The sequence below is a fragment of the Hemitrygon akajei genome, chromosome 11 (assembly GCF_048418815.1).
Source record: "Hemitrygon akajei chromosome 11, sHemAka1.3, whole genome shotgun sequence".
NCBI classification, from domain to species: Eukaryota; Metazoa; Chordata; class Chondrichthyes; order Myliobatiformes; family Dasyatidae; genus Hemitrygon; species Hemitrygon akajei.
The window spans coordinates 48953616-48980771 of record NC_133134.1 but is presented as its reverse complement, the minus strand read 5'-3'; the positions used below and the strand labels follow the sequence as shown (position 1 = coordinate 48980771).

General features: G+C 41.9%; 1 protein-coding gene across 3 annotated transcripts in view; it reads left to right on the top strand.

Moving 5' to 3' along the window:
- The first annotated feature begins 434 nt into the window (after positions 1-434).
- rhbdf1a (rhomboid 5 homolog 1a (Drosophila)) overlaps positions 435-27156 on the top strand; it is a 363587-nt gene continuing 336865 nt past the window's right edge. For 2 of the 3 annotated variants that reach the window (XM_073060796.1, XM_073060797.1), the window contains exon 1: positions 435-605. The gene's annotated coding sequence lies outside the window, so the exon portion shown is untranslated. The remainder of the gene's footprint in view (positions 606-27156) is intronic. The other variant, XM_073060801.1, reaches the window with a different exon arrangement.

Genomic DNA, 27156 nt, shown 5'->3' with positions numbered 1-27156 from the left:
GCAGGTATAGGGAGACTAGTTAAATGCGAATCGGTCAGCATTGATCAGTTGGGCCGAAGGGCCTGTACCCATGCTAAATTACTCCGATTAAATGGATTCCTATTACTGTATGTTGTAAGAAAAAAGGCGCATGGAAGCGTATCATCAATTCACGTTTATTGCTTATTGCAACCCCACGCACAATAATGCTAAGCATTACAACTTTGCCAGCACCTTTTGCAAGTACTTAAACTAGGGGAATGCCGGACTTATTTTTTCCGGTGGATTCCACCCAGCACCTATATCCCAGGTATGACTCTCCCGAAAAGAATGCAGCAGAACGACGGAGCACGGAATCTTTTGAATTCCCTCCAGGGAAAGATGGGTGGGTCACATATTACGTCGGCGAAGAAATAATCCGTCACAGCCCGACGGGCTGTCCCTTTAAGAGGTAGCAGGAGCGCGGAAGTTGTTTGAAGTTTGTCTGGACCCTTTTTTTTAAAAGAAGCCCTGACGTCAGGCCGGCGGAGTCGAGCTTGTGGACTTTCCTTTTAGCGGCCGTTAACACTGGCGTGGCCGGCGGGAGCTAACGCAGGCTGCAGCGAGTGAGCGGGCATCTCACGAGGGTAAGAGTGGACGCGAGACTTTCGGAACTGCTGTCCCGCCATTGGGAAATGAGTAGGGCATTTGACTACTGTAGTAGAGCCATGGGGGGGGGGGGGGTCGAGGTGGTTTGAGGAGGGAGCTACTTTGGGCGGACCCCTCTCCCCAGAGCCGAGTGAGGGGGGTGGGGGGAAGGAGAGCAAGCATTGACGGCAAAACAGCGGCTCTCCTGCCGGAGCCAGTTCTGGCCATGTGCTGTTGGGGAGGGAGGGAGTTTGGCTCGACTGGAGGTGCTGGGAGGGAAGGAAAGTAGGAGACAAGGACAGCTGAGGACTGTGGAATGTGGCCGAGTTGGGAGGGGGGCTGTTCGAGAAGTGAGGGCGTCTTGGTGCCGAATGCGGGAAGCGTTGCTGGCTCTGTGTGTGGGAATGAGAGACGGGCGAGAGTTGTCTCGGTCAGATGTGGAAGGCGCTGTGACTGATATATGTGTGGAACTAGAGTTCGGATAGTGTGTGAAAGGGGCCGGGACTGGCGTGTGTGGTCACTGACCGGCCGGGAGTTGCTGGAGCCGGGCTCTGCCGCGGGTTGTGAGGCCAGAATGGGCTCCGGGTTGTTCCGAAGGCTGCTCCACTCGCCGCAGCCCCACCTCACGACCTGTTGCCAGCAGTCAGTTTCCCGGGAGTGCGGAAGTGCGGATCCTGACATCCCGACTTCGGCTGCAGCCGATTCTTAAAGGGGCGTTGCTCCAGTGAAAGAGCCGGCAAGCACTAAGGAATGGGCTCACAGTCCAGGATTTATAACTTTGCTTGTGTCTGGGCTGCAAGTTCTTAGCATGGACTGTCCCGGACTGTTATAGGTTGTTTGTTGCGATGATCTTAGTTTAATTCTTTCTGGATTTGAATAAAGTACTACAACTTGTTTGTCGATCGCATGAACAGCGCACATGGGTACGAACGCAAAGTGCTTCAGGCACTATTTGAGTTCTATTATTGACCCGAGTGCTTTATTTTCTTTAAACTGCCATTGCCTATTCTCTGTATTCTATTTATGCAATATCTGTCGAATTTTTCAACAATTTCCTTCAGATGCTATTGCAGCATTTTAGTTGAGCGTTTTGCTTGGATGTACTTAATCCACTGGTTGGAAGATGGTCATTTTGTCACGACAGACTTAGTTCCTCCAGACCGGTTTGGTTCAACAGCCTGAAGGGTATGACTAAATGAGGGAAATATATTTTATTGCAACACACACAAAATGCTGCAGGACTACCGAATGGTTTCGGCCCGAAACTTCGACTGTACTCGTTTCCATAGATGCTGCCTGGCCTGCTGAGTTCTTCCAGCATTTTGTGTGTGTTGCTCTGATTTCCAGCATCTGCAGATTTCCTCTTGTTTAAGATTGGAATGCATTTCATTGTGTTGCCAGTATGATATATTTTTGGTGATATTTTATTTTGAAGGAACGTGGTCAAATGAAGTTAACGCAAGAAACACTCGGGTAACTGTAGTCGTACTTGTGAGGAGGAGTACTAAGGTTTTAAGTTGAAGTTTTGCTGGAAAATGATAACCAATCTGGATAAAACATTTTCCATTCTGAATCCAGTACCTAAAATGACTAGCTGTTGTGCAGCAACAAAGGTGCTGAAGTCAACTAGTGTTTGCACAGTGGTGATAGTGTCCTTTCCCATTGACTCCAGAACTTGATCTGCACTGTGCAAGGTCATGATCGTTCCTTGGTGGGTGCATTGTAGAAGAGGGTGGTGAAATGAAATATCTGAAAATAAGACTTTAAGATAAAGGAGCAGAATTGGGCCATTTGGCCCATCAAGTTTGCAGTGCCATGGCTGATCCAATTTTCTTCTTGGCCCCAATCTCCTGCCCTGTACCCCTTCCAGTCAAGAATCTGTCAACTATCAAATGCTGAAAATCTGAAGTTATAGGAAATGCGGAAACCACTCAGCAGATCAGGTCAGACAGCATCTGTAAGAAGAAAAAAGTTAACATTTTTGGGTCCAAGACCTTTCGTCAGAGATATTCTTGTTCTTTTATATAACCATGTAACAATTACAGCATGGAAACAGGCCATCTTGGCCCTTCTAGTCCGTGCCAAATGCTTACTCTCACCTAGTCCCACCTACCTGCACTCAGCCCATAACCCTCCATTCCTTTCCTGGCCATGTACCGATCCAATTTTACTTTAAATGACAATATCGAACCTGCCTCTACCACTATACTGGAAGCTCGTTCCACACAGCTACCACTCTCTGAGTAAAGAAGTTCCCCCTCGTGTTACCCCTAAACTTTTGCCCCTTAACTCTCAACTCATGTCCTCTTGTTTGAATCTCCCCTACTCTCAATGGAAAAAGCCTATCCACATCAACTCTATCTATCCCCCTCATAATTTTAAATACCTCTATCAAGTCCCCCCTTAACCTTCTACGCTCCAAAGAATAAAGACCTAACTTGTTCAACCTTTCTCTGTAACTTAGGTGCTGAAACCCAGGTAATATTCTAGTAAATCTTCTCTGTACTCTCTCTATTTTGTTGACATCTTTCCTATAATTCGGTGACCAGAACTGTACACAATACTCCAAATGTGGCCTCACTAATGCCTTGTACAATTTTAACATTACATCCCAACTCATATACTCAATGCTCTGATTTATAAAGGCCAGCATACCAAAAGCTTTCTTCACCATCCTATCCACATGAGATTCCACCTTCAGGGAACTATGCACCATTATTCCTATATCACTCTGTTCTACTGCATTCCTCAATGCCCTACCATTTACCATGTATGTCCTATTGTACTGCTTAAACTTTTCACTGCTGCAAGATTGGCGTGATCATGGTCTTAAATAACATACCATGTGAGCAAGTTTATAATATTTCTATCATGTTAATGGGAAGCAATAGATCAATTTTAAAGTTTTGAGATAATCTAAATTGGAGCTCGTAGGAAAACTGCAACATTATTTTGTGCAGTGTCCTACAGTTAATCAGTCCTGTAGCTTCTAAGCATGCATTTATTCAGAAAAATCTATTTTGTTTAGTCCTTTTGTGAGCTATGGCGGCACTCGGGATTCTTTTAATAAGGTGCTCCTGAATAGAGTAGACCAGGCCAAAGGCAAAGCCTACTTGAAGAGGCTACCTTGAGAGAAAAAGGGTGCACAAAAGAAAATTACACTAACTTCAAAATCAAGTTTTCTTTAAAAGAAGGAAAGAAAATGGTCAGAAGAAATTTAACTTTAATGGGGGATTGAAGAATGCAATATTTTTTCCCCTTCATATTTACTTACATTCCCAATGAGTTCTGCAATGTATCTACCACTGAGATAAAAGCTTCTCCTGTTAAATTTGATAGCAGCCGCTTTGTACTTGTGGCTTTGCTGTTGTCCCGTGCATTCATGATCATTTTCATGAAAGTATTCCTAGTGCCCTCGCTAATGTGTTCTAACCTCTCAAAAAAAACATACAAAGCTCGAAGCTTAGTTGTCCTTCTAAGTATAATTTCTCTGTGGAAGTGTGTGAATGCTGCCAGAGCCTTTTTGATACCTGTGAAGGCTCTCTATCAGCTTATGTAGGAGTGTTGAAGATGCTTCTTATCCCTTCCTTCACTACAACAGCATGATAACTAACAGCTGTTCAGGATTAAATACATTCCATGCACCGGATAAGATGTATCTGCGGGTCCTTAAGGAAGTGAAGGAGGAAATTACAGGAACTTTGCCACAAATCATTCAAAAATTACTGACGTGGATAGGTTTCCAGGGACTGGAGAAGTGCATATGTTAACTCTTTCTGTAATTTTTAAGGTTATAGGAGCTAATTTTTAAGGTTAGCCAGGAAAATATAACTTGAATGTCTATTATGAATAAAGACTTAGACATTTTGAGGAAAGTCCTGTATAAAATATTTTTAATATTTTCTAAATTCTTTTGCAAGCTATTTTCAGAAGTTATGACCATGAACCTGGTGAACTTTAATATCAGCAAGCCTTTTTATAAATAAATAAAGACTAGACATTTAATTGATCAGTAACACCTAGGAATATGTTACAGGAGTTGTCAGAAGTGTGGAGGGATATGATGGTGTAACATATTCTGTACCTTTATTATATCATGTGGAGTGTAGAATTGTGGTGGGCATAGTCGCTCTGCATGCACGTAAACATCAACTGTTCCAAGTAGAACTACTCGCATTTATTTAAATAGCAGTGTGTCCTGGGGCTCCCTCAATGGATTTAACACGGGGAGCCTTGAACTAAGGATACAAAGTGTCATATTTATCAGTTTGTTCTCCAATTGACTCCCTGTATTTCTGTAGCAGAGCCCAGTTTTGATAGGATTTCCAGGGAATTGACCCTATATTTGTACCTGGCATGGGATTCAGAATCGGGTTTATTATCACTGGCATGTGTCATGGAAGTTGTTAATTGATATGATTATTGATCAGATGGAGACTCATAGCATGAGTTTATGGAAAAGACAAATGCTTGCCATGACTTGCCTTGGTGTATGTGAGTGGAAAGAGTGCAGGGAGTTTGGGTAGGTTTGAATTCAAGAGGGAAGTGTGATTAGTGTAGATAGTTGGCCTGGGTGTGGTGTGCTATGGGCCTGTTTTCTATCTGTATGACTATTCTGAAAGTTACATTTTGGGTCGATGGTCAGAACCTTAATATAAATTTTAGACCCATGGTTTGCTAAAGTTTTCCACCATTGTGGGTTTCCTTTGAATTGCCCAATGATTCTTCAAATCATCTGCTTTGTTTGAAAGTAAACTACCAGCTATATAGCGCTTAGTTGTTATGTATTTATTGAATGGATTTGTGATAGGCCAGAGGTCAATGTTAGGGGCCACTTTGCCCTGTTTCTCCATGGTAATGAGTTGGTAGTTTTGGAGTGGAATTAATTGGCCTGTAGGATTTTTTTTTGTGTTTACTTGTTTCCTCTTGTCCAGCTATCCATAGGGTACATAGCTGTTCATTCAGTGACATTGGGAAAAAAATCTATATATAATGGAGCAGATTCCATGTTTGAGAAGTGTCACAGTGATGAAAAACTGGGTACAGAAGGAAATATTGGATTGATGGTTAAGGTGGTGATGTGTGCCAACCAAAGGTGTTTTTCCTCTTCATAAAATTAGTGTTTTTATTATGATCCAAACACAATTTTACTCCAAGAACATTGGGTACTGCAGGGGTACTCCATCAGTGAGTTGCTTGTTGACCGGAGGATCCTGGTTTGGGTTTGGAGGAGCTGACCCAGCTGCAGACCATGTTGCTGCCTGCTACTCAGAAGCATTGGAGCTGGTGCAGTAAACTGTGGGAGATTGTCTCAGACACTTCACTTATGATCGCAAGACTTCATTGGACAGTATTAATGCAAGTTGCTACAGGCCTGTTACCACTGGTGGAGGGACAGTCGACATAGGAGCTATGTAGCCTTGGTTGTAGTGAGAACTAGGCCTCAAGCCTCAGGCTTGCCTGCTGTTCCAAAATGGGTGAGCGCGGAAGTGCTACAGTGTGGTAGAGCTCGCTGGGGCCCAGCCCAGCCCGTCAGTGCTGCCCTCCTGTGCTCGAGTGGTGGAATGACAGGCTGGATTGCGTGCGTCTGTACACCGCCGGGAGACTGTACATCGATTGCTGGACGTTGTTGCTCTGGGTCTTGGACTATATGTATTTTTATCGAGTGAATCTGCTGCTTTGATCGATGTTTGAATTGTATTACTCGCTATTTTTGAATGTTTGGTTGCTATTTTGAATGTTTTGCACCTTGGCTTGAGAGGAACAACTGCATCTTTCAGCTTCATCTATGTATGGTTTGAATGATAATTAACTTGATAGGGGATTGCAGAAATAAACAAGAATAGAGAGATTTAATATTAGTACTGATAATTAACTTATTCCTTTTTGAAATATTACTCCTGTTTTATCCTTTTGACAGGAGGGTTATCCCTTAAATGCTAGCACATGTGAATAGCTCAGTGCTATTCAATGTACTTGAATGGAGCTCTTGATGCTTTTGGGGAGAGCAAAAGTTATTTTTAAGCAGAAAGTGTTGGGAACACTCAGTAGATCAGGCTACATCTGTACTAAAAGAAACAGATAATTTTTTTTTTGTCCAAATTCCTTCTGTGTTTCTACATTTTTACTGCATCTTGCCAAGATGGCTGTTTGATTATCCATTGCTTTACAAAAAAGCAGCATGCTATTGGCTTACTCTCTTGCTAATAGAACAAAAGTCAGCCCAAAATCTCATTGCCATGGGGTTTGAATACAGAATACCATTTTGGAAAGTTGTTACTTTAAAAGCTTAAATATAAAACCCAATTGAAAACATTTTTATGTAATGGATTGAAGGGATCTGAAAACTCCAAGTATATAGAGCATTGCCACCAGTAAATCCTCTTGGTGTTAACATCAGCAGTTGAGTGGGGCATTATTTTGTACATTCATTAAACATTCCAGTAGAGTTTTTATGTTCTTGAGTTTTAATGTTCTGTCAGTTCTTGTAATAAGTTATTTTAGCTCTAAAGGTATCAGTTAAATTTGAAAAGGTAGTTTGACAGGTTATTCTGCACAAGCAGATCTGTGTGGCGTGTTGGAATAAGGATAAGATACAACCAGACTTGTGAAATGAAGCTTTAGATTATGCATGCCATCAGTAATGCAGTTTTGGACGTGGGGATGAGATTAATTGACCAAATGACTTGTGCTACTGAATTATGGTCATTGCAGAAAAGTGCGTTTAAATTTTTCTGCTTACATGTTAGTAGAGAACATATAGTTTTATGCAGCCAAAGTAAAATCGAATAATTCAGCTATTAGCGGCCTTGGCCTGTGAGTAGCTGTGGTGGCTTGGGTGCCAGATGCAGTACTGGAGGAATGAGGTGGTATGTTTTGGATCAAACTGCACTGACAGAGCCCAGTGGAAGAGAAGGGCTGATGTGGTGATTGGTGGGGTGGGGGGGGGGGGTGGAATTCAGACCTAATAACAGGAATGGAAATCTGTTTGATGATTGGCAGTACTTTCCTCCTTGCATCTTGGCCTTTCAGGGATGTAATTGACCATTTCACTGCAGTATAGTCAACCCAGGCCAGGGGTTTCCTATCTAGGAGCATGGGCCCCTTGCTGAATGGTATTGGGTTATGGCATAAAATGTGATGGGAGCCTCTGCTCTCGGCTTATTCTTTGCAAGACCTGACTAATGTGTCCTTGTAAATAGAGCTGAAAATAGATCCATATTCCCTGGGAATGCAAGTCAGATTTCTTTCATCTGATCTTTGAACTGGATTTGAACCAGTATCTCTGTGGAGAATAGGTTGTGTACAAACGCATAGCATGCAGTTCCCAATTAAATGAGTTTCATTGCACAGAAATCTATAATTTAAAAGGGGGAAAAGCTGATATTATATTGCAATATCACAAATGCTTTAATTCAACTTGGAATTATTATCAGGTTTAAACTTTACACTGTATTATGCTGTTTTGCTGTGATGATGTTTAGTAAAACAGAATCTTTTAGAAATTTTAAGTTTTTTTTAATGCTGCACCAGTTTGAAAATTCATAGATTTGAGAACTGAAATGGGAAATTGACTTAAAAGACAAGTTTCATATGTAGAGATGTGCTACTTATGTGTGTCGACAAACTGGACACTGGAAAGTGACTATCTTACACAAATTTCATTATAGTATCAAAGTACTGTCTGCTGTAACTTGAGTATGACTACAGAAAACTAAGATGGAGCAATCAAATCTGCTGTGTGGTAAAGATGAGCCTGAATTCTTTAAGCTTATCACAATCTGCAAAATAGAAGTGATCCGCTTCCATACTCAAATCTCAAAGTATTGCTGAATGAACAAGACAATTCACAATTGCTAATGTAGGCTTGCTGTTTGAAATGTGAAGCAGCATAGGAGAAAGTTAGATCCCCTGTGCTGTAGTGATCATATGCTGTTATATTGGGGGAATAAGAAAATGGCAGAAAAAGTGGGCATTTTATGTGTGTGGGAGTGGTGAAGATGACTATCTCCAGGAAATGTTGCCTAACAAGTCAAGAGCTGCAAGATAAAAATAAATGCAACTTAACTTTGAAGGTGATGCTTATCAAGGCACATCAACATACATCTACAATTTTTTTGGAGTGTAGGTTGGTTCCCACTGAAGGAGGTAGCAAATGTGAATACACTATTTACAATGGTGGAAAAGTGTAAACTGGGAACTACAGAGCAATAGGCCTGTAATAGGGGAAATATTATGCTTATCAAGGAAATGATAACCGAATCCTTAGCATTGTGGGGAACCCAACAGAATTGGTTGGCGCTAATGTGGATTAATGGAAGTCATGTTGACAAATGTTTCTTTTTAAGGTTATAACAGAATAAAAAGCGGGAACCTGTTTTGTGTGTAGATGGATCTTTATAAGGTGTAAGGATCTTTATAAGGTAGTGGTGTTAACCTGAAATTATTAACCTGCTCAGTTGAGGAAAAACACCAGAGACATGACATTATCTCTGAAATGGTTTTTATTCAGAGAGGAGTTCGCAGCCCCACGCACTTCAGGCGTAAGGTAGCCAACTCCCAATTTGTCGGTTTACAAAGGTCATACTTATACCCAAAAGCAGGGTACTACATTCGGAAATATGGTTACCGATTCAAATTCATCAATTGATTGGCTATTGCATAGCTAAGCACGCAAAATATTCGGAATAAGCATAGACGCAAGCGTAATACTTGGAATGGGTATGGACGCAAGCAAAACACTTGAAATAGGTATATAACTCAAAATACTTTGCCAAACACATTGTTCTTGTGGTCACAGGTTCCCTTTTCCTTGTGGTTTCCATGTCCTGTCTGGCATTCTATTTTAGTTACCTGTTCTCTGTCCTGCTACACTTCCCCAATGACGTATTCTCTCCCTGGTCCTGTCTACATATTTTGCTACACTTACCCCTCGTCCACCCCTTCTAATGTATGTACCCCTTACCCTCTTCACATTCTCAGTGGCACATGAGTTATGAAACAATGTGAGCTTGAGGGTTAAGGGTAGTGTCCTGCTGAAGATTGGTTAACAGTAGGAATAAATACGTCATTTATAGTTGAGGCTGTAATTGGTTGGTTGTCACGGTCCGATGCTGAGTCCCAGCTGTGCATCAAAGATTTGGAAAAGGCAATGAACTATAAATATATTTGTTTAATGGAAAACTGAATGATAATGTGGTCTGTGAGGAAGATTCAGAGTAGCCTTGGGGATGGAGACGTGTAAATGGCCAAGTATATGAAAAATGGAAGATGCAGGAAAAAAATGCAAATTATCCAGTTTTGGATATTGAGGGAACAGAGATGAGGCTTGCCCAGGAGAAGTGAAATTGGGGTAAAGGGTTAACTATTACCTTGTTCAGTGACAGAGAAAGTAAGTTTGGTTAAGGATCTAATTCTTTCACTAATTCTAACTCTAATGCTCTCACTGATGCTAGTATGCTGCAAAGCTTTACTCTGAATTGATTTGAAATAAATTGTTTTATTTAAATTCACTTGTCTCCCCTTCATTTTAACAATGCATGATACTGCTGGTTTATTTTTCCTCGAGGGAATAATAAATGATTTAAAGGCAGTCTTGAGCAGCTCCTGGTTGACTTCATCCTTCTGATGCATTTAAGTTATTTTAATAGCTCCCAGAGACAGGACTGTTGATGATCACACTCTGTTAGAATCCCAGTTTGGTAGCTGAGGAATTTGTTCAAATAATTCTGGAATAAAAAGTTTGAATTTGTGATAGTGAGCTTTAAGATGTTGGATTGGTATAAAACATCTGTTTTGCAAAGGTGCTTCAGAACAGGAAGTTCAGTAACCCTTCCTAGTCTGGCCTAGAGTTGACAGCTGTATAGGCATCCTGGGGCACTTGGGATGCCCATTCATTGTAAGTGCTTTCATATACCATGAACAACCAAATGAAAATAGCTCCTGTTAATAATTATTCATGTTTAATGTTGCCCTCCTTGCCACCTTGAAGCTCAATGTCATAAGCACAGAGACAGATATAAATGTCATGGACATTACTCATTTTGCAGTAGAGTAATGCGTAATAGACATAATGAGCATAAGGATAAAATTAAATGAACAAAGTGTTCACAACTAACATGACAATATATTTACACCACGAGTGCAGGTTGAGAGTGGGGAAAAATATAACCTAAGGTGGTGTAAGGGTAAGTTGAAGGACCTGCTGGTAGTGGGGAAGAAGCTCTTGTTGAATCTTGAGGTGTTGATACTTGATAAGGCATGGCCTGGATGGTGGGGTCCCTAATGGTGGATGTGACATCGCTTCCTGCTGATGCCCTCGGTGGTGGGGGAGAGCAGTACTCTTCATGGATCTGGCTAAGTGCTCAGCTCTCCTTAAGCTCTGCATTTCAATGTATTGAAGTTTCCGCTCCAGGCCATCATGTAACTTGACACTTAAGTGGACACTTGAAGAAGCGCTTTTCCTTTCTGGCATCTAGTGGAAAGATGTTTTCTCCAGATTTTCCATGAAGAATACATGATTTTTGCATGTATGTTTCCTTGCATGGTGCATCTAATTTCAAAGGTTCATTTTATGATCAGTCTTATGCAGAATACTACTGCGATTTGTCTTCTGCAGATAGCCATAAAATCCAGTAAAACTATTGAAGTAGTTGAAAGAAAGAGATCAATCACCCCCGCCCGAAAAGAAAACAAAAAAACTCGCAACCCCCTCCCCCCACCAACCACTCCCTCGCACAACAACAGATTACCCGAAGCCTCCAGTCCACCAATCGACCACACAATAGACCAGGGTGTCTAGTAGGGAGCGGTCCAAGTGGGTGGTGGGGGGTAATAGATGGGCTCCCACTGATCTATTGAACTCCCTTCAGGTCGTACGTCCCTCTAACCCCCCTCCCCCCCCCCCCCCCCCATCTCCCTCCTGGCACTTATCCTTGCAAGCGGAACAAGTGTTACACTTGTCCCAACACCACCTCCCTGACTACCATTCGGGGCCCCAAACAGTCCTTCCAGTTGAGATGACACTTTACCTGTGAGTCTGTTGGGGTCGTATACTGTGTCTGGTGCTCCTAGGGTGTGGCCTCCTGTATATTGGTGAGACCCAACGTAGATTGGGAGACTGCTTTTGCCAAGCACCTGTACTATGTCCGCCAGAAAAATTGGGATCTCCCAGTAGCCACCCATTTTAATTCCACTTTCCATTCCCTTTCCAGTATGTCAATTCATGGCCTCTACTGTCACGATGAGGCTACGCTCAGGGTGGAGGAACAACATCTTGTATTCCATGTGGGTAGCCTTCAACCTGATGGCATGAATATCGATTTCTTGAACTTCTGGTACTGGCTGCCCCTCCCCTCCACCATTCTCCATCTCCCTTTCCCTCTTTTTTTTGCCTTATCTCCTTGCCTGCCCATTGTCTCCCTCTGGTGCTCTTCCCCCCCCCCCCCCCCCAACTTACTTTCATGGTCTTTTCTCTCCTATCAGACTCCCTCCTTCTCCAGCTCTGTATCCCTTTCACCAGTGAACTTCCCAGTTCTTCATCTCTCCCTTCCCCAGTTTCACCTATCACTTTGTGTTTCTCTGTCCCCTCCGCCACCTTGTAAATCTTTTGCCGATAGGTCTTGGCCCGAAATGTTGACTGTAGTTTTCTCCATAGACGCTGCCTGACCTGCTGAGTTCCTCCAGCATTTTGTGTGTGTTGTTCAGATTTCCAACACCTGCAGACTTTATCTTGTTTATAGAGCAGGAAGAGTCCATTATGAGCTACAGTCTAATCCATCCATCTCAGAATTTTGAAAACATTTGGACCCAGCAGCCCCTCCCAGAGCATCAGGACTCCAAGGGCAGTGGCACAAACCAGTGACCCCGCCGACAACCACTTGCCGTCCTCCACATTTACCTCAATGTTTAAATCTTCCTCAACGCTTTCACCAGTGAGAAATGTAGTTGATCATGGCTTCTCCTCACAATTCGTGTTCACATTTCTCTTCTGGAGTTTTTTTTGGGGACAGCAGAGCACTAGCTCACTCAACTACGACTGTAAGCCCTGGGCTCCAAAACAAAGAGTAAGTAAAAGATGTGGAAAAAAACTGAAATGATTGACTATCTGAAAGATGTCGCCTGAGGAATCGTTCACTGGCGCCATCTTGACTAGAAAAACATTGCACTATTTCCAGCTGCCTTCTCTAGCCTTGATGTGGATTGATATGGAATTCAAGTTCAGTCAATATATTGTGTAATCAGAGTTAGCAAGAAGGGATCACTTCAGAAAATGAAACTAGTCGTATTGGTAACCCCATGCTGGAAGCACTTAGTTTTCATTGAACGGTAAAAGTGGACCATGCAAGTCAGGCAAGGCAGTTGCGGAGTAAAACTCTTCCTGTTCACTTCAGAGGATCTGTGCCACTTCCTGTCTGCTGGTTTGCCCAAGTGTATTTGTGGTGTAGCTCTGCTCAAACTGAAGATTTTACTGTGGTAATTTAAACAAAATTCATATTTTAAATTTTTTCTCAAACTTTACTGAAACATTTTGGCAGTCCTTTTATTTTAAAAAATAGTTGTGTTGTGCTCGCGCTCACTAAATGGGAATGTATGGCTGATATGGAAGATATCCTGGCTGGGGCTGTTGAAAGAATTGGGTCAATCTATCTTTCACTGGCATTGTGCTTGCTGGCACAACTGTCTTGCTATTGTCCTTGCAGTAATTCTGTATCGTGTGTCAAATACTGTCAGCCTTGCCCAATATTATCTTTCCATAATTTGCATTTGACTGTTCATAATCTCTACTAGCCAGAGCACTGTTTTAAGTTCATGCGTTTGATCAGAATAAGAGATGATGCACTTTGGATTTAAGCAAAAAAAATTGCTATAGTTTGCTGATTTGTAAGGAATTGGATAGCTGTATTTTTATTGATGTGGCCAGGAAGAAGAAATGACTTTGTGGTTAAATCTATTAAAATTGCCATTGATGTATGATGCAGCTTTTTGCTCCTGACATCTGCAGGATCACTTATTTACTATATGGTTAGAATAAACTGAACTATTCAGTTTTGTTCTTTTTTTTTTGGCCATGAGTTTCAGGATAGGATTATATGAACATGGTCTCTATTTTGAAACTGTTGCCTTCTTGATGTTGCCAGTCATTTTGGATTGGCAAAAATGCCTCCTCCACGATCTCCATCAGCACAGGTGCACCACAGGACCGTGTGCTTAGCCCCCTGCTCTCTCCGCTTTACATCGATGACTGGCTAAGCACAGCTCTGATACCACATTCAAGTTTGCTGATGACAGCACTGTTCTGGGCCAAATCAAAGGTGGTGATGAATCAGTATACAGGAGGGAGATTGAAAATTTGTTCGAGTGGAGTCATAACAGCAACCTCTTATGCAATGTCAGCAAGACTAAGGAACTGATTGTAGACATCAGAAGAGGGAAACTAGAGGTCCATGAGCCAGTCCTCATCAGAGGATCAAAGATGGAGAGGGTTAACAACTTCAAATTCAGGGTGTTGGTATTTCAGAGGACCTGTCCTGGACCCAGCCGTAAATGCAATTGCGATGAAAGCACAGAGTGCCTATTCATCCATAGAAGTCTGTGGCAACTCAGCATGACGTCAAAATCTTTGACAAACTTTTATAGATGTGTAGTGGAGGGTGTATTGACTACATCATAACCTCGTATGGAAACACCATTGCCCTTAAACGAGAAATCCTACCAAAGGTAGTGAATTCAGCCCAGTACATCACAGTAAAGCCTCCCCACATCTACATGAAACGCTGTTGCATCTACAGGAAAGCAGCAGCCATCGTCTGAGATCCTTACCACCCAGGCCATGCTCTCTTCTTGCTGCTGCCATCAAGTAGCAGGTACAAGAGCTGCAGGACTTGCAGCACTATGTTCAAGAAGTCAATTAAGCCATCCATTGAGGTGATCTGACAAACAATGATCTCACTTTAAGGATCCTTTATCTTGTTATTTCATGTTCTCTTTATTGCTATTTATTTATATTTACATTTGCAGTTTATTTTCTTCTAGTTAATCTTATTGATCCTATAACTATTGTTATAGTTACTATTTTATAGATTTTCTGAGAATACCTGCAGGAAAATGCATCTCAGGGTTGTATGTGTTGACATAAATGGACTCTGATAGAATTTACTTTGAACTTTTGTATTTTGAGCATTGAATGTAGTACAGAGTGCTTGAAGGATTTTCTTCTTGTAAGTGCTGTTGGCTATAATTGCAAATATCTTTTACCTGGAGTATCTTAGATCAGTAAATGACAGTGAAATGTGATTTGTTGTGTTTAGACCTTAATCACCAATTGATCCAAAATCAGAATTGCTGTCCGTTCACAAGTCACTTTGCCTACACCGGGTATGGCTTTTAGAGTGAAAAGTTCAGCACAGAAACAAGTCCTTGACCATCCAGTCCACGCCAAACCATTTAAACTTCCTACTCCTCACTTGTTCCAGGACCATAGCCCTCCCTACCACTACCATCCACATATCTACCCAAACGTCTCTTAAACATTGAAATCAAGCTTTCATACACCACTTGTGCTGGCAGCTTGTTCCTTTTGATATCTGATTTTGATAGGATAATACACCATGGGAATGGTGCCTGGCTATTTTTCCCATTATTTGTACATGGGTCTGAAGCAAAGGGTTGAATAGGTTGACTGAGTGGTGTCTTTGTTGAGAATAATCTTGTCCATACCACCCACATTTTTAGCCTGGCCATATAGAATCCCAGCTTGGTTTTTCTTCCTCTCTCATTCCCACAGGTGAGTTACCTGCCTTCTGAAAGGTGACAGTCAGTGGCTGCTCTTTAAATGCCATCTGGGGCTTAATTTGTGTTTTGCACTTAAATAGCTGCTGCCAGCATTTTGCTTATCATTTGACATTTAAAGTCACGTCAACATTTTGTTATTGGTATTTAGAAGGAATTTACTAATAATTTCTGCTCTATCAATGACACAAACATTAACCAAGTAGCAACTAAAGTGTTAAGATGATGAAAATATATTATAGCTTACCATTTTAGAATATTATGCAGATGAAGAGAAAGAATGCTTCCTCACTTAGCATATTTTATTTCCTCAGTACCCCAAATGCTCTGCTGGCAACTTTTAATTGTAGTTACTTGTAGTGGCGCTAGTTATCTTCCCTGACAGAACATATCGGAAGTGAAGGTGCACGTTGCATGGTTTACACAAAGAATTTGAGTATCTTACTGCTACTGTCTCTATGCACTTAATGAGGGTGTGACTTCCTGCTGTGTTGGGGGGTGGGGGGGGGAGTTGTCTCTATCGTTTAGTGATTTTCTTTAAAACATTTTTATACCCAAGTCTGGGTGACCTCACTGAGTAGAACTTCAACTGATGAAGAAAGATCCCTAGCCTAATATGACACAGTATGCCATTATAATGTATATGTGCTGCACTATGTGCATGGTTCTGTGTGCCGAGATGCTGATATCATCTAAGTTATTTCATCTTGTTGTTGGAAATGAGAAAATTCCTGTATTTAGTTCTAAGATTGCCTGGTGGTGAATGTAATCTGAAGAGATTCCATTTTCCATAGAATTTTGACTTGAATATGATGTAAATTTACCACGTGACTAAACAGCATCTGGTAAAGATTTAAAAGGATAAGATTTAAAAAAATTTTTTTGCTTCTATTAGGGTTTTGTATGTTGGGAGAGGTGGAAATTTGCTATGGGGATTAATGAACTCAACAGATATTTTTAAAAACACAAAATGCTGGCAGAACTCAGCAGGCCAGACAGCACCTATGGGAGGAGGTAGTGACGACGTTTCAGGCCGAAACCCTTCATCAGGAGCCAAGGTGATGAAGGGTTTTGGCCCGAAACGTCGTCACTACCTCCTCCCATAGATGCTTTCTGGCCTGCTGAGTTCTGCCAGCATTTTGTGTTTTTATTTATTTCCAGTATCTGCAGATTCACTCGTGTTGTCAACAGATACTTCTACAAGTTTAGTGACATAAAATCCTGCAGGTCACACTGACTTCTTTGCCTGAGATCCTGTGATTCCAGGTTGTTGGTGGTCAATGTTACCACTTGGATTAAAAGCTGGAAAGTGGTGGATGAGCAGAGATTCCACACAACAAAATGTAATGGCTGGAATTATTGTGACATTCCATTCCACACGCTCACACATGCACACCTCTAACCAACAATGAACACAGTAGTATTAAAAATTGAGCTGTACAGCTTCAGGTGCTAAGTGAGCTTTGACTGTAGTGACCAATTTTGCATGTTGTTTCCTTGCAGCATAGAAGTGTGGGGGGGGGGGTATGGTGTTCACACAACTGAGTCTGTGTTGGCCTGGTGAGCAATCCCCTCTCCACTAATTTTAACTGCAATGTACATGTTGTATATGTGCACACAATTTTGTTCAATCACCTCAATTGGCCAATAATGTTTATATCAAACTAGTGCTTAACTAGGTTTTGGTGATGTTTAAATGCCCACATGTTTATTAGTTGTCTTAAAAAAAAGAACTTTACAGAAATCTTTGTTTCATTTATCTTAAATGTCAAGTTCAATGATTAAAAATCGTATGTGTATTGTATGTTATCTATAACAGGATTGATCCTGTGTCTGTGATTTAGTGTTGTTCAAAGGTACATGAGCTCTTGTTTTACAATGTTGAGATGGTTGAATAATATAACTGATTTCAATTAAGTTATGACCTGACTACCAAAGGCAAGAACCTATTTTCAAATTTCTATTTTTTTCTAGCCTTTAAAAATTGGTATGTCTTTTGGTTTAGTTTGTTAAAATTCAGAACAAAGGAATCATCTGAATACAGTAGTATCTTTAATGCTTAGCAGTTGCTGTGTCATCTTGTAACAATTGCACTGATGTGTGGTTGACAGGGTACCGTAGCTCCTTGGCCTGAATTTTCCTCCACCTTCACTAATTATTCCTTTATACCAGCTCTTGGTTTATTTTAAGATTGCACCACTAGAAACACTGTTTAGTGTAGCACCAGGAAATTGGTAAGAAGTTTTGAAGGGAAGAGCCGCCATTTTGCCTCTCACTCTCTGCAAATTTTGCTTTGTGTTGTAAACTGGGATTCCACTTGCAGAGGATAGAAAGCAATTTGCTCAAATATTCAATTACCTCAGATGATCATGCATCTGTTTCACAGCAATAATAAACACATAAGTATGCAATCTTCTGTGGTTAAATGTCAGTGTATGCTGAAACCCGCTTTCACCTGCATGAGGGAGCAGCGCATTTATCTTGACACAACTCCTTTCAAAGATACTGTCTGAATTAGTACTGTGAGTAGGATGTTGTAATATGGTGCATTGTTTGGTGCAGGTTACCTGGGTGACTTGCCACTTGTGTATGAAATGGCATTTTGCCTATTTCCCACCCATTCTTTCTGAAGCTGGTTATGTTGAAACAAAGGAATCTTGCGGGTAGGAACTGAAAGAGCTCTCTGGTTTTCTGCAGTCCTTGTAGTCCAAGCCTTGTTCCGGTCATTGTCACTGTTACCACAGCCAAGGTTCAGCTGCCTCCCTTTTGTAGCAGTTTCCAGATACCTGTCAGTGGGAACCCTTTCTCTGGTGGCTCACTGATCCAACTATTTGATGTTTGAGTTGGCAAGTACACTATTGCTGACACTTTGGTGTTATGGCACCTCTTTTGTCTATCAACCCTGGGTCTTGGAATCATCCCATTTTTCCCATTCCCATTCCAGCATGTCAGTCCATGGGCGCCTCCACTGCCATGATGAGGTCACTCTCGGGTTGGAGGAGCAACACCTTGTATTCCGTCTGGCTAGCCTCCTACTTGATAGCACGAACTTTTTTTTGGAACTTATGGTCATTGCACCTCTTTTTTCTCCCCCCTTCACCATTCCCTATTCCTGTTCCCCCCCCCCCTTATCTTTTTTTAACCTGCCCCTCACCTCCCTCTGGTGCTCCCCCTTCCCACCATCGCTCTCTTCCTCTCCTGTCAGATTCCCCCTTCTCCAATCCTTCAGCTCTTTCACCAATCAACTTTCCAGATTTTACTTCTCCCCTCCTACTCTCACCTGCCACCTTGTGCTATCCCCTTTCCTCCCCCCTTAGTATGCTTCCTTTCCCCCTTCCTTTCCTATTGAAGGTTCCCGGCTCGAAACATTGACTGCTTACTCTTCCGTAGATGCTGCTTGACCTGAGCTCCTCCAGCGTTTTGTGTGTGTTGCCATAGATTTCCAGCATCTGCAGATTTTCTTGTACTTGGAGTAATCCTGCTTCTGAAAGATAGCTTGTTTAGTAGTGTGATAACAATGGGTCCAGTACTGCTTTGTAGTGTCAGTGTTCTCATCCTATTAGTGAATGTATTGAGTCAGAATGTGCTTGTTTTTCTTGACTGCTCGTCTTTGAAATTAATTTGTTTTTGTTTTGATCTGACTAACCCAGATATCCTCTTTGTCTGTGACTAATTTAACAGGAGATCAACTGGCAATAATTTAAAAAAACACGGGGTGGGTCTTGTTATTGTGAGCTATGTATGCAAAGTATTCGGTGTACACCTCCACATCCTGACTCAAATCTTTTCTCATCCTGCTAATGGATCTGAAATTCCCTCCCATGAGTTCACGTAGAATTTGCGACTGGGTCACTGCTGAAGGTTTAGAAAGAGTTACCATTTGTTGAAGTGTTTATTGGGTCACCAGGAACTTCACAAAACTTAAGTGCACATTAACAATAGCTTTGTTAAATGGAGCTCCTGGATGACAATTAAATGATTAAGATTCCCATTATCTGCACTTGTGTGGTTTTCTGCAGCAGCTAGTTTCTGAATGATGTAATTAAAGTGTTCCTGTGCATAGGTTTCATTATCACCCAACCGGTCTAAAAATTTTCTTCATTACACATTGAAATATATAAATTAAGGTCCATAGTTGCCTCAACTTGTAATGTGTATGCCAGTAAGACAAGGTATTTTCTTGGTGTTTTGGATTGGTTTGTATTCTAGTGTTATTTTTTAATCAACGTACTTTTATGCAGCCATTTGCAACATTCGGCTGACGCATGTTTTAGAGCACAAGTAATTGTATAATCGTAACTGTTGTGTAGCAAATCATTTCTGCAATGTCCAGGTATTTCAGATTACACTATGTATCTCTAGCTGATTTCTTTGCAGAAAATTGATACCCGTGAAGGGTATTACTGTCATTTGAAAAAAAATCTTCTGTTGGAGCTCAATGGGTTGAACAGGCTGTGTGTTTTGGTGGTTTGAAAGGAATTGTTGATGTTTCAGATTAAGACCCCTAATCGAGTCAATATGAAGAGAAGGAGCAGGAAGACAAGAACCTGAGATTCAGGTTACCCTGTTTGATATTATTATCTTCATTTTTGCCCCTTTCTCTCCCTCTCCTTGTTCCATCCACCCACTGCACACACAGTTCCCCCACAGGCTTCTTTCTTCTCACCCCTCAGCTACCATTGAACTCGATGGTTCTGCTTATCACTCCCCTGTAGTTGTCTCAACTTCCACCACACCCCCTACCCCCCTCTATACTGCCTCTTAGTTTCTCCTTTGTTAGCTTACATCTCTAACCCTCCACCACTGTCTCCCAACTCCACCCTGTCTCTCCTCCCCTGGTGTTACCTTGTCATATTTCACCCCGCAGTCCAGCCACATACCCACACTGTTTTGAAGATGCATTGGCGTCTGAATGTGATCTTTATTAATGCTGAATCTTGAGTAGAAGCATTTTTTTTAAAAAGTCCGAGGAATGGAATTGTTGCTTTTTTCACTTTTTAGGCACACTGGCTTTAACCACCCAGTTCAGTTCTTTGTGCTGAACTCTTCAGTGTGAGAGCACCGGGAACACATTTGACCCTGACAGACAGTGAATTCTGTTGGAGGAAGCACAGCTCAGTGGTGCCAACACATTCTGCACTTGTCTGCTTGACTGCCTCCAGTGCTCGTTATGTGAGCAAAATCATTCTCTCAGTCTGTGTATTGGCTAATCAATATGCCAAGTTATTGGTTTACTGGGAAATGTACATTTGGGTCCGTTGAGAGCAGCTTCATGGCTCTGTGAGTAAATCATTATTGCGATGTCTGCTAAAGTTCATGAGTATTACCCAATAGCTCCAATATGAGGAACTTCAAACTTTGTAGTTCTATCACTGTAAACATATTTGACAATACCAGTATTGATAATTATTTTGTAATCAGTGAACATGCAGAATAATTCCAAATTAATACATCTAAATCAGTCACTTCGGTAACAGGAAATGATGAGCACATTCTTAACATTATTTTAATTTGTACCATACAAAATAACTCTTGACCTCTTCCTGCATTTTTATTTGAGTGAAAGCTTGCTGTTTACAGACTGTGTCCAGTTTCATAATTGGAGAAGGGTGGTGCCAGATCTTTGGTCCGGGGTTAATATTTCAGGCTTGGCATTGGGGGCAGGATTTGCGGCCCTTCCTGGCAGCCATTGCAATTGGGCACTGGCGCACTAGCTCCAAATTCTGGAGCAGACTTTCATTAGATACTTCCTACAAGATCTTGCCATTGTGTGTGAGCAGCCATCTCAAACTCTGTCATTGTTATTAACCATAAGGTGCATAATCAACATGTTAAGTGCTTGTACTATTTCACGTTATTGTCCTTGAGAAAATAGTGAAGGTTATTGGAGGAATAACTAGGAAGCATCAATCAAAACCAAAAGCATTTATTAATTACCATGTCAAGATAGTGATTGAGTTCATTGTTAACTTCACCATTCCTCAATTTTTTCCCCCTTTCCAGTAGTGCTTTGTATTAAAACTTGTAAAAAAAATATCTTTCAAAGTTCCACTTTTTAAAATTCTTCCCCCCCCCCCCCCCCGATCAGGGGTTCCCAAAGTGTGTGATGTCACTGCCCTGGGACCAGTGAGAGTTTTTAAGGGGGGCAATAAGAGGGACAGTGGGAGTGCACTTAGTAGCAAGGGGGCAACTGTGTGAATACAGGCTTAATTCAAGAAATGAATTACTTTGAATCGATTAAACCAGTGTGCAATGTTTTCAGTCAACACTGGGGTGTGGTGGGAATTTTTCTTTGGAGAGATTGGGCTTGCTCAAGTCATGCCAACAATGTGATGACTTTAGTGGTGTCACATAGTGTGACAAACCAATTGGCCAAAGTTGCTTGTGGCAACAGAAGCATGATTTGTTGTTATTACTGTATTCAGGGAAGCTGTTGAGGTTATGATCTGGTGCAGGGACAGGAGGGAGAGACATGGTAAGCGATTGAACATGGGGAAGGGCAGTAGTCACATACTGAAGGAATGGGATTGTGAAGAGGGTTGAATGGTTATGGGCCCTGGAACGAGAGGCTGTGATGCAACATTTGTTTCAAATAATGTTTCAGTGCTTATTGCTAAATCTGGAAAGCCCCCACACAACTGGAGAAGAACTGATCCTGCCTGCTGTAAACAAGGTTCTGAGTATGGTTCTTGTACAAGTTACCAGACCAAATAACTAAAACAATTTTTGCTCAGCAGCAACTCTATTCAAAAACAAATAGATGAGATGTCTGAGAATGTGGAAGACACATTGTGCAACAGTATGCATCCTTGTTACCATTTGAAATTCTGTCAACAATAGTTGTCATTAGCAAATTTATACATGGTTTTTGAGCTGTGCCTAGCCACATAGTTGCGGACAGTGGGTTAAGCATGCATCCTTGAGGTGCACCAACATTGATTGTCAGTGAGGAGGAGATATTATTTCTGATCCTCATTGATAGTGGTCTCCCAGTGAGGAAGTCAAGGATCCAGCGAAGTATGGAGGCCCCGGTTTTGAAGCTTGTTGATTAGAACTTGAGGGTATGATTGTTTTAGCTGTAATCAATAAACAGCAGCCTGACGTAGGTGTTGCTCGTGTTCAGATGATCCAAGGCTGAGTGGAGAGTCGGTGAGATTGCATCTACTGTAGAGCTATTGTGGTGATAGGCAAACTATTGTAGATCCAGATCGTTGCTTGGGCAGGAGTTGATTCTGGCTATGACCAACGTCTCAAAGCACTTCAACACAATAGATGCGAGTGCATATGGACGATGATCATTGAGGCTACTCATCCAGATCTCCTTGGGCGCTGGTATGATGGATGCCTGTTTGAAGCAGGTGGGAGCCTCCAGCTGTAGCAGTGAGATTTTGAAGATGTCCTTGAACACTCCTGCCAGTTGGTTGATAGCGTTTCAGTGCCCTACATGCTGTGTTACTAGGGGCTGCTGCTTTGTTGAGGGTTCACCTTCCTGTAAGATGTTCTGATGTTAGCATCTGAGACAGGGTCACCATATGCTGCAGGGATTCACACAGGTGTAGGTTTATTTTCTGTTTCAGTGTGCCTAATGGCATTTAGGAATGAAGCATCTCGGACATTCTGACGTTAGGTTTCGACTTGTAGGAAGTAATGGCCTGCAAACCCTGCCAGAGCTGAAGATTCCATCTCAAACTTCAGTTAAAATATGTTTTTCACTCTTTAAAAAAAGCCTTCCATAGGTCATACCTGAACTTGCTGTATAGTTCTGGATTGCTGGTCTAGAGTGCCACAGATCTAGCCCTCAGCAGGCTACAATTCTGGTTCATCCATGGTTTTTGGTTTGTGTGTGTCTGATATATTCTTGAAACGACGCACTCATCCACACAGGTCTCGATGAAGTCAGAGACCACTGTAATGTTTTCATTCTGATTTGAAGATGAATCCCTGAATACTGTATTGTCTAATCACTAACTCAAAGCAGTCTTGTAAGTGCTCATTTGCCCCCCTTGATGTCTTTAGATCAATGAGCAACGTATGGGGATCAACGAAGTACAATGCCCACACCAAGGTGAAGCTGTACCAAGAGCTGTGTACTGTCCACACACTTTAACAGATCAGAATGCTGGTGTATGACAGAATGACCTTGCTGAGCTGTCGTCACTCCACACCATGAGCCTCCAGAAGATCCTTCGTATTTTCTGGCCTAGAAAGATCTCAAACCACACTCTTATTCCTTCAGTGTCATCAAGAGGACATGGCCACAATCATCATGAGGAATTTGGAGATGTATTAGGCAGGTGATGAGAAGAGATGCCAACTCCATCATTGGACCTCTGTAGAGCAGAGGAGAAACAGGAGACCAAAGACAACTTGGCACCGTACTGTAGAGGCAGAATTGAGGATGCTGAATCACACCTGGGGCACAAAACAGACAGGCATACTTTATTGATCCCAAGGGAAATTGGGTTTTGTTACAGTTGTGCCAACCAAGAATAGAGTAGAAATATAGCAAAATAAAACCAGAAATAATTAAATAATAATGTAACTTATGCCAAGTGGATGTAACTTATGCCAAGTGGAAATAAGTCCAGGACCAGCCTATTGGCTCAGAGTGTCTGATACTCCGAGGGAGGAGTTGTAAAGTTTGATGGCCACAGGCAGGAATGACTTCCTACGATGCTCAGTGTTGTATCTCGGTGGAATGAGTCTCTGGCTGAATGTACTCCTGTGCCTAACCAGTACATTATGGAGTGGATGGGAGACATTGTCCAAGATAGCATGCAACTTGGACAGCATCCTCTTTTCAGACACCACTGTCAGAGACTCCAGTTCTACCCCCACAACATCACTGGCCTTGCGAATGAGTTTGTTAATTCTGTTGGTGTCTGCTACCCTCAGCCTGCTGCCCCAGCACACAACAGCAAACATGATAGCACTGGCCACCACAGACTTGTAGAGCATTCGCAGCATCGTCCGGCAGATGTTAAAGGACCTCAGTCTCCTCAGGATATAGAGATGGCTCTGACCCTTCTTGTAGACAGCCTCAGTGTTCTTTGACCAGTCCAGTTTATTGTCAATTCGTATCCCCAGGTATTTGTAATCCTCCACCATGTCCACACTGACCCTTTAGATGGAAACAGGGGTCACCGGTGCCTTGGCCCTCCTCAGGTCCACCACCAGCTCCTTAGTCTTTTTCACATTAAGCTACAGATGATTCTGCTCACACCATGTGACAAAGTTTCCCACCGTAGCCCTGTACTCAGCCTCATCTCCCTTGCTGATGCATCCAACTATGGCAGAGTCATCAGAAAACTTCTGAAGATGGCAAGACTCTGTGCAGTAGTTGAAGTCTGAGGTGTAGATGGTGATGAGAAAGGGAGACAGGACAGTCCCCTGTGGAGCCCCAGTGCTGCTGACCACTCTGTCTGTGCATGTACTGTGGTCTGCCAGTCAGGTAATCAATAATGGTAATCACCAGGGAAGCATCCACCTGCATCACTGTCAGCTTCTCACCTAGCAGAGCAGGACGGATGGTGTTGAACGCACTGGAGAAGTCAAAAAACATGACCCTCACAGTGCTCGCCGGCTTGTCCAGGTGGGTGTAGACACGGTTCAGCAGGGGCTGGTAGGCGAACTGGAAGGGGTCTAAGCGTGGCCTCACCATAGGCCGGAGCTGCTCCAGAACAAGTCTCTCCTGGGTCTTCATGATGTGGGAGGTCAATGCCACTGGGCTGTAGTCATTGGAACCACTGGGCTGCGGCATCTTCGGCACAGGGAACATAGCCAAGGACAGGCAGCGATGGAGGATATTTAATGCTGCCCGAGATGCCAGTGGTGTAATTGCCTCCCTTGACCATACTTTTTTGGTGGTACAGTCTTTAGTCTCTGTATATATGTTGGGAGTAGAAGTGCAACCATGTGATCAGACTTTTGAAAGGCATGGAGAAGCTTCATTAATTCACATGTTCTGGACATGTCCGAGCCTTAAAAGATACTGGAAGGAAGTATTCCAAACTTCCCCGGTATTTTTTCAAGGTAAATTTTAAGCCTAACCCTTCGACTGCATTATTTGGTATTGTTGGAGGAAAAGACCTTATTTTGGAGACACCTGATTCGCATATCTTTGCTTTTACTTCTCTTATAGCTAGGAGGGCGCTCTTGCTTAAATGGAAGGATGCTGTTCTGCCTACTCATGCTCAATGGTTATGGGATGTTATGTCATGCTTAAATTTAGAGAAGATCCGATGTTCAGTTTTTCAATCTAGCCAAGACTTTTATATGTTGTGGGGACAATTTTTTGAGTTACAGGTGGCCCCCCGTTTTTCAAATGTTCGCTTTGCGACAGCTCGCTGTTACGAAAGACCTACATTAGTACCTGTTTTCGCTAACCAAAGAGGATTTTCACTTTTATGAAAAAAGGACGTGTACATGCTGATTTTTTTTTTCATCAAATCCATTTTGGCTTGCTGTCTTCCCAATTTTGATAAGTGAAACTACACCGTACATACAATATTTCTACTTTATATAGGCTGTATATTTATCATATCATTCCTGCTTTTACTATATGTTGGTGTTATTTTAGGTTTTATGTGTTATTTGGTTTGATTTGGTAGGTTATTTTTTGGGTCTGGGAATGTTCAAAAATTTTTCCCATATAAATTAATGGTAATCGCTTCTTCGCTTTACGACATTTCGAATTACAAACTGTTTTGTAGGAACGCTCTATCTTTGGATAGCGGGGAAACCTGTATTTTCAAAACCTTTGATTTGTTATAAAAGTACAGATGGTGGCTAATATTATGTCATTATATGATAAGGGTTTTTTTCCCCTTTTTTCTTGCTTTTCTTAACAGCTCTGACTTTGGTAGTGAGTTTAGATTTTTCTCTGTATAATAAAATCATTATATTTCAATATTATGATTTTAATTTTTTATGAATATACGGTTTTGTGATTGTATTAAAAAAGTTACAATGTATTTGGTACCACTTTATTTTCTTATGTCTTCTTGTACGCTGTATGCCTTTACACAGAAACTAATGAAAATATTGAAAGAGACTTTTCAAAGGCTGGGCATGCGTTGGCACGTTATACAAGTGTTCTTGATAGTGGTCAAGCTCCTCTGGTTCCACAGGTGATATGTTGGTTTTTCAGATGGAAGAATGGAGGAAGAGTTGACCTTGCTGAGGTTTAAAAAATCATACCAAGATTTCAGATTGCAGAACGGAAGCTGAATGCTGTCCTACACTGTGGAAAAAGTTCAAGATGCCCTTTACTACCTTTCCAACCTCATAAAGTGGAGCGTAATTTTAATGCAGTAGCCCAACTTCTTTCAAAACAACAAAACAGACTGCAGGTGACTGAATGTGGTGATCTGAGACTCCTGAGTGACATTCAGCCTGATGTTGAGAAGCTGATATCACTGCACCACGCCCGTCCATCTCATTGTAAGGTGAAAACTTTAAAGGACTAGAATATAAAAGCAAGCTTGTAATGCTGAGGCTTTATGAGGTACTGGTGAGGCCTCACTATTCACAAAACTCAACAGTTTTGGGCCCCTTGCCTAAGAAAGGATGTGCTGACATTGAAAATGATTCAGAGGAAGTTCACGAGAATCATTCCGGGAATGAAAGGCTTTTCGTATGAGGAGCAATTGATGGCTTTGGGCCTGTACTCACTGGAATTTTTTTCCCATGAGGCGGTGCGGCACGGCAGCAGCGGCCTTTCAGACCTGGTGTTATGTTAATTTAATTTTCTATTTTAAG